General features: G+C 45.1%; 1 protein-coding gene across 1 annotated transcript in view; it reads right to left on the minus strand.

Moving 5' to 3' along the window:
• LOC137422956 (uncharacterized) overlaps window positions 1-3,840 on the minus strand; it is a 243,066-nt gene extending 239,226 nt beyond the window's left edge. Inside the window, exon 1 of the mRNA XM_078773645.1 lies at window positions 3,553-3,840. The gene's annotated coding sequence lies outside the window, so the exon portion shown is untranslated. The remainder of the gene's footprint in view (window positions 1-3,552) is intronic.
• Between the last annotated feature and the right edge of the window lie 4,146 nt (window positions 3,841-7,986).

Genomic DNA, 7,986 nt, shown 5'->3' on the forward strand with positions numbered 1-7,986 from the left:
ATTCTTCCAAAGTAAATTGCTCTCTCTCATGCACAGATTTATCCCATCTCGTCTTCAGTTGTCATACCCTTCCTCCCGTCCATGGTACACGGAATCTTGTGGTGAGGCTGTTGCCCAGAAACAACTTGCCTTCGTCTCCTGGAAAGCAAATCCAACGGAAGGAAATCTCATTTCCTTTCACAAAGCCCGAAACAAGTGTGTGTCCACCCTCAGGAGAGCCAGGAAACAATATCTCTCCGTTCTCAAGACCGAACTCTCTTATCTGTCTCCCTCTTCCAAATCCTGGTGGCGTCTGGTCAAATCCGTTTCTGGTGTTTGTTCCCCCTCCATCCCCTCCCTTACCTCAAACGGCTACACAGCTGACTCCGCACGTGAAAAAGCTGAATGCCTCAACTCTGTGTTTCCCTCTAAATCTTGTGTCCCAAACCCATTGCTCTCTGTACCCACCATACCCAGTCGTACCCTGCTGCTCCTGGACTCCATGTCTTTTCCTCCTGACAAGGTGGAAAAGTTTCTGTCAACCCTCGACTCTGATTCTGCAACTGGACCCGACGGCATCAGCCCACGGGTCCTAAAATCCTGCTCTGCTGCTCTATCTCACCCTCTCTCTGTTCTCTTCACCCTCTCTTTTGCTCAAGGTCAACTGCCATCTGCTTGGAAATCAGCCAACATCACCGCTTTGCACAAAAAAAGGTGCAAAAACAGATCCTAGCAACTACAGACCAATCAGCCTTCTCCCAATTATCAGCAAAGTCATGGAATCCATCATTGCTTCGGATATGAAATCTTTCCTCTTCTCCAATGGCTTGATCTCTGATCATCAATTTGGTTTCAGACCAGGTCACTCTACTCTGGACATGCTGCTTCTGCTGTCTCAACAATGGATGGAGGTCCTCAATGCCAAACAGGAAATTAGAGCTGTCTCCCTCGACATATCACGTGCCTTCGACACGGTCTGGCACCCCGCTCTGCTCACCAAACTCTCCTCCTTTGGTATCCATGGAAATCTCCACGCATGGCTGGCGGACTTCCTCTCTAGTCGTCGTCAACGTGTGGCCCTGAATGGGTTTCTCTCATCTCCTCTTCCTGTTCAGGCTGGAGTTCCCCAAGGCAGTGTTCTGGGCCCCGTGCTTTTTCTGGTCTTCATCAATGATCTCTCTGACTCTCTCGAAAATCCTCTCTATCTCTTTGCTGATGACTCCACTCTCTGCCGCTCCATTCTCTTCCCTCAGATCGGCAGTCTGCTGCCTCCTCACTCTCTGAAGACCTGGACAAAATCACAGACTGGTCAAACAAGTGGAACATGTCTTTCAATCCTGACAAATCTCACACTCTTACTATGTCTCTCCGAAAAGATCGACTGGACAACCCTCCCATCTACTTTCTCAACAATCCTCTCCAAGAAGTTCTGTCGCTCAAGATTTTGGGTCTCACTATCTGCCATGATCTTTCTTGGGAAAACCACATTTCCAAGCTGGCCTCCAAAGCCAGTCGCCGACTGGGCATCCTCCGTCGTGCGAAGTCCTTCCTCAGCACACCTGAGCTCCTCACCACATACAAGGCTTTCATCCGCAGCTCAATGGAATACTGTTCTCCCCTATGGGCCGGTGCTCCTGCCTCACACCTAGCTCGGCTTCACGCTGTTGAAACCAAAGGTTTCAGAATTATTGGAATCTCCCGCGATGAAGCTATCTCTGAGGGCCTTTCACTCACTCACCGCAGGCAGGTAGGTGGTCTTTCTGTCTTCTACCGACTCCTCTCCGGCCTTGCACCCCCAGCTCTCTCTGTGCTCTGTCCCCCAAATATTCCTACAGGTCGCACAAGATCTGCCAGCAACCCTCTGATGGTTAAACTGCCGAAATCTCGGCTCTCTGCTCACCTTCACTCTTTCATTCCTCTTTTCTCCCGCCTCTGGAACAAACTCCCTCACTCCCTTCAATCCCACTCCTCCCTCCAGGTCTTTAAAACAGCTGTTCACCACCATCTCTTATCTTCCCCCATCCAAAACCTTGATCTTTTCTACCCCCGCTAATTCACCCCAGATCCACCTTGTTTGAAATTCCAACTTCTTTCCTGGAAGTCCTGGCAGTGTCCATATGTTTTATACCTCTCCCACCGCCCCATTCCCATGCCCCCCCCCCCCCAAAGCCCTCGCCCTCTCTCAGATCTCTCGATGTCTCCATGTCTCTCGGTCCCTGCTCTCAAATGTTGTTTGTGTCCTTCCCCCTCTCTCCCCATCTTGTCTACCGCTCCCGATGTTATATGTTTTATGTGTCGGTTTGTCTTTCTGTGTGATTAATGTTCGCTCTTTCACGAGCCTCGATCTTGTATACAAAAAAAAAAAGAAAAAAAAAGAAAAAAAAAAAAAGAAAAAAAAAGCAGCAGTTCAACTGATTAATTAATAAAATTTTCTCATCACCTGACCGCCATTAAATGGCATCTGTGGAATCATCAGAAGTCGCTCATGAAAACCCAATGAATCAAGAAATAAACACGTCCAAAAACAACAGACGAGATAAAATACACAAATGACGTAGGACTAGGAAACAAGGCCACAGGCTAAGACCGGACAAACATGGATCTCCACAGGATATAACGAACTAGTCACACATACTCCCACAAACTATAATAAAACGGAGGCTAACCTTGTAACAGAACAATTACTTTCCACAGCAAATCGCGTATAAAGTGAAAAAAAACGTTATTACATCTCGAACCATTTGATTTTGAGTTTCTATCACTCCGCAAAAAAACCACGCAGTGATAACGTGACGTGATGAAGGCAGACGGAAAAATGAACTGTGCGAATGAAACGAAAACAAAACGAGAACATTTCACTCACAGAAGGCGACACCGTCCGCACGAACCTGTTGCTGACGTAAAAACCTAACGTTCCAACGCGATTTCATCGAATCCGCCCGCCGCACGTTCAGCACTTTTGAAATGGGCGCGAAGAGCTCCAGATCTGCTCCTTCAGCTGCTGTTCAGCAGCTCTTTCAGCTGCCGTGAAATTCAGCTTCAGCTGCCGGCCTCGAACAAGCCCGTCCTCCTCACAGGTGCGAAGCACACTCACTCATTCACTCACCGTGCATACCTTTAAAATGTTTATCGAGATTCCAGAACAATCGACTGAAAACAAAAACACCTTAAACTTGAAGTACCACGGTACTCAGCGCGGAGCTAAACTTGGTGCACAGTTAACGACGGGATGCCATTCATGGTGATGAACGGAAAACGGAAATTCCATTGTATGGAGGGAACAACTTCCGTTAATCAAAATAAATTATTTATAACAAAACACCATTAATACCGTCTAACACACAAGGAACTCGAGTTTAAAAAAAGTATTAATTAAACCGTTTAGTGAAGGTAATTACCTTGATTTAAAAAATGCTTTAAAGTTTCTCGTGATTAAGGTATCCCAGGTTAGGACGGTCACGTGACGCTTTCCAACGTCTCTGGGGGGGGGGGGGGGGGGGGTTAGGGATCACAAAATCCATCTAACATTCGCGATACTCACGACACTCCAAGTACTCGGCATCACGTTATTACCTCAACCGATGACACCTCCGTAAGAGCGAACCAGACTCCATAAGCTAGTTCTCTTGTGAGGCATCTTGTCGAATTAAATACACCGTACGTGGACTTTCTCAAAGTGTAAAAAATACACCGAAATACCCTCGAGCTCTCAACGTCCCTGTGACGATCTCCGACAAAGCGTCAAGGTATGCCGGAGCTACTTATGTATCGACTTCGAATAACAAATAACGTTTACGAGGAGAACCGGATTCCACCACAACAGCAATTAAAATAATCAGAAGAATGAACACAACGATCGGATTATTTCTACATCGCAGATTTATCGGAGCGCAAAAAACATCCCATTTAGTTCCTCGACAACTGGGTGGAGCTTTGAACGCTGTGGTTCTTTTGGTTGGTTGGATTGTTTGACTGCCTGGAGAAGTGGGCGGAGCTTCGTACGCTGTGGTTCTTACTATTGGTTGGATTGTTTGGCTAGCTGGAGAATTGGGCGGAGCTTAACACGCTGCGGTGCTTTTGGTTGGCTGGATTGTTTGACTGGCTGGAGAATTGGGCGGAGCTTCGCACGCTTTCGTTGGTTGTGCGAAAAGGACGATTTGATGAGATTTTGGTGAACGGATTCGGGCGAAACTTGGTGAATTGGAACGTCACTCGGTAGACTGCATACCTCCGCCAGGCTGAACAGTTTACGTTTTACATCTGAGCGATAGGTCAAATCTGCATCCTCAGCGACTCTTTATAAAAGACCCTGGGACTGGGAGCCTTAACGTCCACAAACCAATGGCGGCAGCTTGGACACCCAGTTTAACGTCCATCCGAGGGACAGCGCACACATCGATGACTCACCCTGCCCGTGAAACACCGGGATGACAGTTTATAACCCAGGCAAGACAGGTTAGAGAAAAGTGTGGGTACCTGTAGGTCTCGGCCATCCTGTCAACCCCCATGCCTCCTCTGTGCTCATATCATTGAGTTCCTCCTCCCAATGATTCTCACTGATCTCATCCTTCAGGGTCTCAGAATCTCCCTTGTAGTACTTGGAGGCGTCCTGTTCACTTATTGGCCGGAATCTATTGGTTCCGCAAATGGCTAGAAAAACGTTTTTGCCTTAATCAATCGCAAACTACGTGGGAATGGTTCTTTCCCATACATTTCAATACACTGATTTCAAAAAAGAGAACAAACAAATGTTATAAAGAACATACTAAGAGAACATACAAATGTTATGAAGAACATGCTAAGAGAACATTAAAATGTTATGAAGAACATACTAAGAGAACATACAAATGTTATGAAGAACATACTAAGAGAACATACAAATGTTATGAAGAACATACTAAGAGAACATACAAATGTTATGAAGAACATACTAAGAGAACATACAAATGTTATGAAGAACATACTAAGAGAACATACAAATGTTATGAAGAACATACTAAGAGAACATACAAATGTTATGAAGAACATACTAAGAGAACATACAAATGTTATGAAGAACATACTAAGAGAACATACAAATGTTATGAAGAACATACTAAGAGAACATACAAATGTTATGAAGAACATACTAAGAGAACATACAAATATTATGAAGAACATGCAAAGAGAACATACAAATGTTATGAAGAACATATGAAAAGAACATACAAATATTATGAAGAACATACGAAGAGAACATACAAATGTTATGAAGAACATACAAAGAGAACATACAAATGTTATGAAGAACATACTAAGAGAACATACAAATGTTATGAAGAACATACAAAGAGAACATACAAATGTTATGAAGAACATACTAAGAGAACATACAAATGTTATGAAGAACATACAAATGTTATGAAGAACATACCAAGAGAACATCCTTCTCCCTCCATCCCCTCCCTCACCTCAAACGGCCACACGGCTGACTCCGCACGTGAAAAAGCTGAATGCCTCACCTCTGTCTTTGCCTCTAAATATTGTGTCCCAAACCCATCCCTCTCTGTACCCACCGTACCCAGTCGCTCCTGGACTGTGTGTCCTTTCCTCCTGACAAGGTGGAAAAGTTTCTGTCAACCCTCGACTCTGATTCTGCAACTGGACCTGACGGCATCAGTCCACGGGTCCTAAAATCCTGTTCTTCCGCTCTTTCACTCCCTCTCTCTGTTCTCTTCACCCTCTCTTTTGCTCAAGGTCATCTGCCATCTGCTTGGAAATCTGCCAACATCACCGCTTTGCACAAAAAAGGTGCAAAAACAGATCCCAGCAACGACAGACCAATCAGCCTTCTCCCAATTATCAGCAAAGTCATGGAATCCATCATTGCTTCAGATATGAAATCTTTCCTCTTCTCCAATGGCTTGATCTCTGACCATCAATTTGGTTTCAGACCTGGTCACTCTACTCTGGACATGCTGCTTCTGCTTTCTCAACAATGGATGGAGGTCCTCAATGCCAAACAGGAAATTAGAGCTGTCTCCCTCGACATATCAGGTGCCTTCGATACGGTCTGGCACCCCGCTCTGCTCACCAAACTCTCCTCCTTTGGTATCCATGGAAATCTCCACGCATGGCTGGCGGACTTCCTCTCTAGTCGGTCAACGTGTGGCCCTGAATGGGTTTCTCTCATCTCCTCTTCCTGTTCAGGCTGGAGTTCCCCAAGGCAGTGTTCTGGGCCCTGTGCTTTTTCTGGTCTTCATCAATGATCTCTCTGACTCTCTTGAAAATCCTCTCTATCTCTTTGCTGATGACTCTACTCTCTGTCGCTCCATTCTTCATCCCTCAGATCGGCAGTCTGCAGCCTCCTCACTCACTGCAGACCTGGACAAAATCACAGACTGGGCAAACAAGTGGAACATGTCTTTCAATCCTGACAAATCTCACACTCTTACGATGTCTCTCCGAAACGACCGACTGGACAACCCTCCCATCCACTTTCTGAATAATCCTCTCCAAGAAGTTCTGTCACTCAAGCTTTTGGGTCTCACTAGAGTCCCTGTATATAGAGAGTTGTGTCAACTCAAATTTGGACGCCATTTTGTGTCTAAGTGTGTCGGATTAGATATACATGTACATTCGCGATATGGGGTGATATATTCTAAACCTGCTAAAAAAAAATTTACTGCACATATTTAGTCTTATTATTACATACAGGTGATATTTGTTTTGTCAAAAACTCAGCTATTGCTGTGAAAAAGAGCTGTGTGGTGATATTAAAAGTGGTATGGCAATGCATATTACAAGCCAACACTGCATATAAGAGCTAACATTATAAGTACGAGGGCATGCCCGTACTATATATATATCTAAAATTATATCCCCCCCCCTCTATTTACATGAAATGGTTTGGTCCAAAGCGAACGGCTTGCGAGTACGGTGACAATCCCCCCCCTCTATTTACATGAAATGGTTTGGTCCAAAGCGAACGGCTTGCGAGTACGGTGACAATCCCCCCCCTCTATTTACATGAAATGGTTTGGTCCAAAGCGAACGGCTTGCGAGTACGGTGACAATCCCCCCCCTCTATTTACATGAAATGGTTTGGTCCAAAGCGAACGGCTTGCGGAGTTTGGTAAAGAAATCGCCATAGCTCGGTAACTACTTGTCCGATTAATATGAAACCTTGAAAAGGCACATCCTCAGGTCCCCAGCAATATACCTGGCAAGTTTCAAGTATATCGGACCCGTGGTTGTCGAGAAACAGCGGTCACAGACAAACATACAAACATACAAACATACAAACATACACACAGAGATTACTGGAATTATAGATAGAAGACAAACCAATGCTGTCGTTCTCTGAATTTTAATAACTTTTAGAAAGGAGTGTGGGCATATCCAATATTTTTTAAAGGGTGCCGAGAGCAATTCCGGTGTAGGACTTCCAGCCGACATCTATCTATAATTCCATTAATCTCTGTGTGTATGTGTGTATGTGTGTATGTTTGTCTGTGACCGCTGTTTCTCGACAACCACGGGTCCGATATACTTTAAACTTGCCAGGTATATTGCTCGGGACCCGAGGATGTGCCTTTTCAAGGTTTCATATTAATCGGACAAGTACTTACCGAGCTATGGCGATTTCTTTACCAAACACTGCAAGCCGTTCGCTTTGGACCAAACCATTGCATGTAAATAGAGGGGGGGGGGGGGGTTCTGTGGTCGTTGCGAATGGACCAAACCATTCATGTAAATAGAGGGGGGGGGGGGTTCTGTGGTCGTTACTGCCACGTGGTTTCAAAGTTTTTTTTTGTTATTGTTGTTTGCACACATGTTTTTTTGCACCCACGTACGGGCACGCCCTAGGATGTTTACACACACACCCCCCTACACAAATTTTTTTTTTTTTTTTTTTTTGGCAAGGAACGGGCACCCACGTACGGGCACGTCCTAGCTTATATATAGTACGGGCATGCCCTAGTATAGTCTAACACACTTAAAACAAATTCTGTACGTGGTATTGCC

This window comes from Myxine glutinosa, chromosome 3 (genome assembly GCF_964187855.1).
Source record: "Myxine glutinosa chromosome 3, kmMyxGlut1.1, whole genome shotgun sequence".
NCBI classification, from domain to species: Eukaryota; Metazoa; Chordata; class Myxini; order Myxiniformes; family Myxinidae; genus Myxine; species Myxine glutinosa.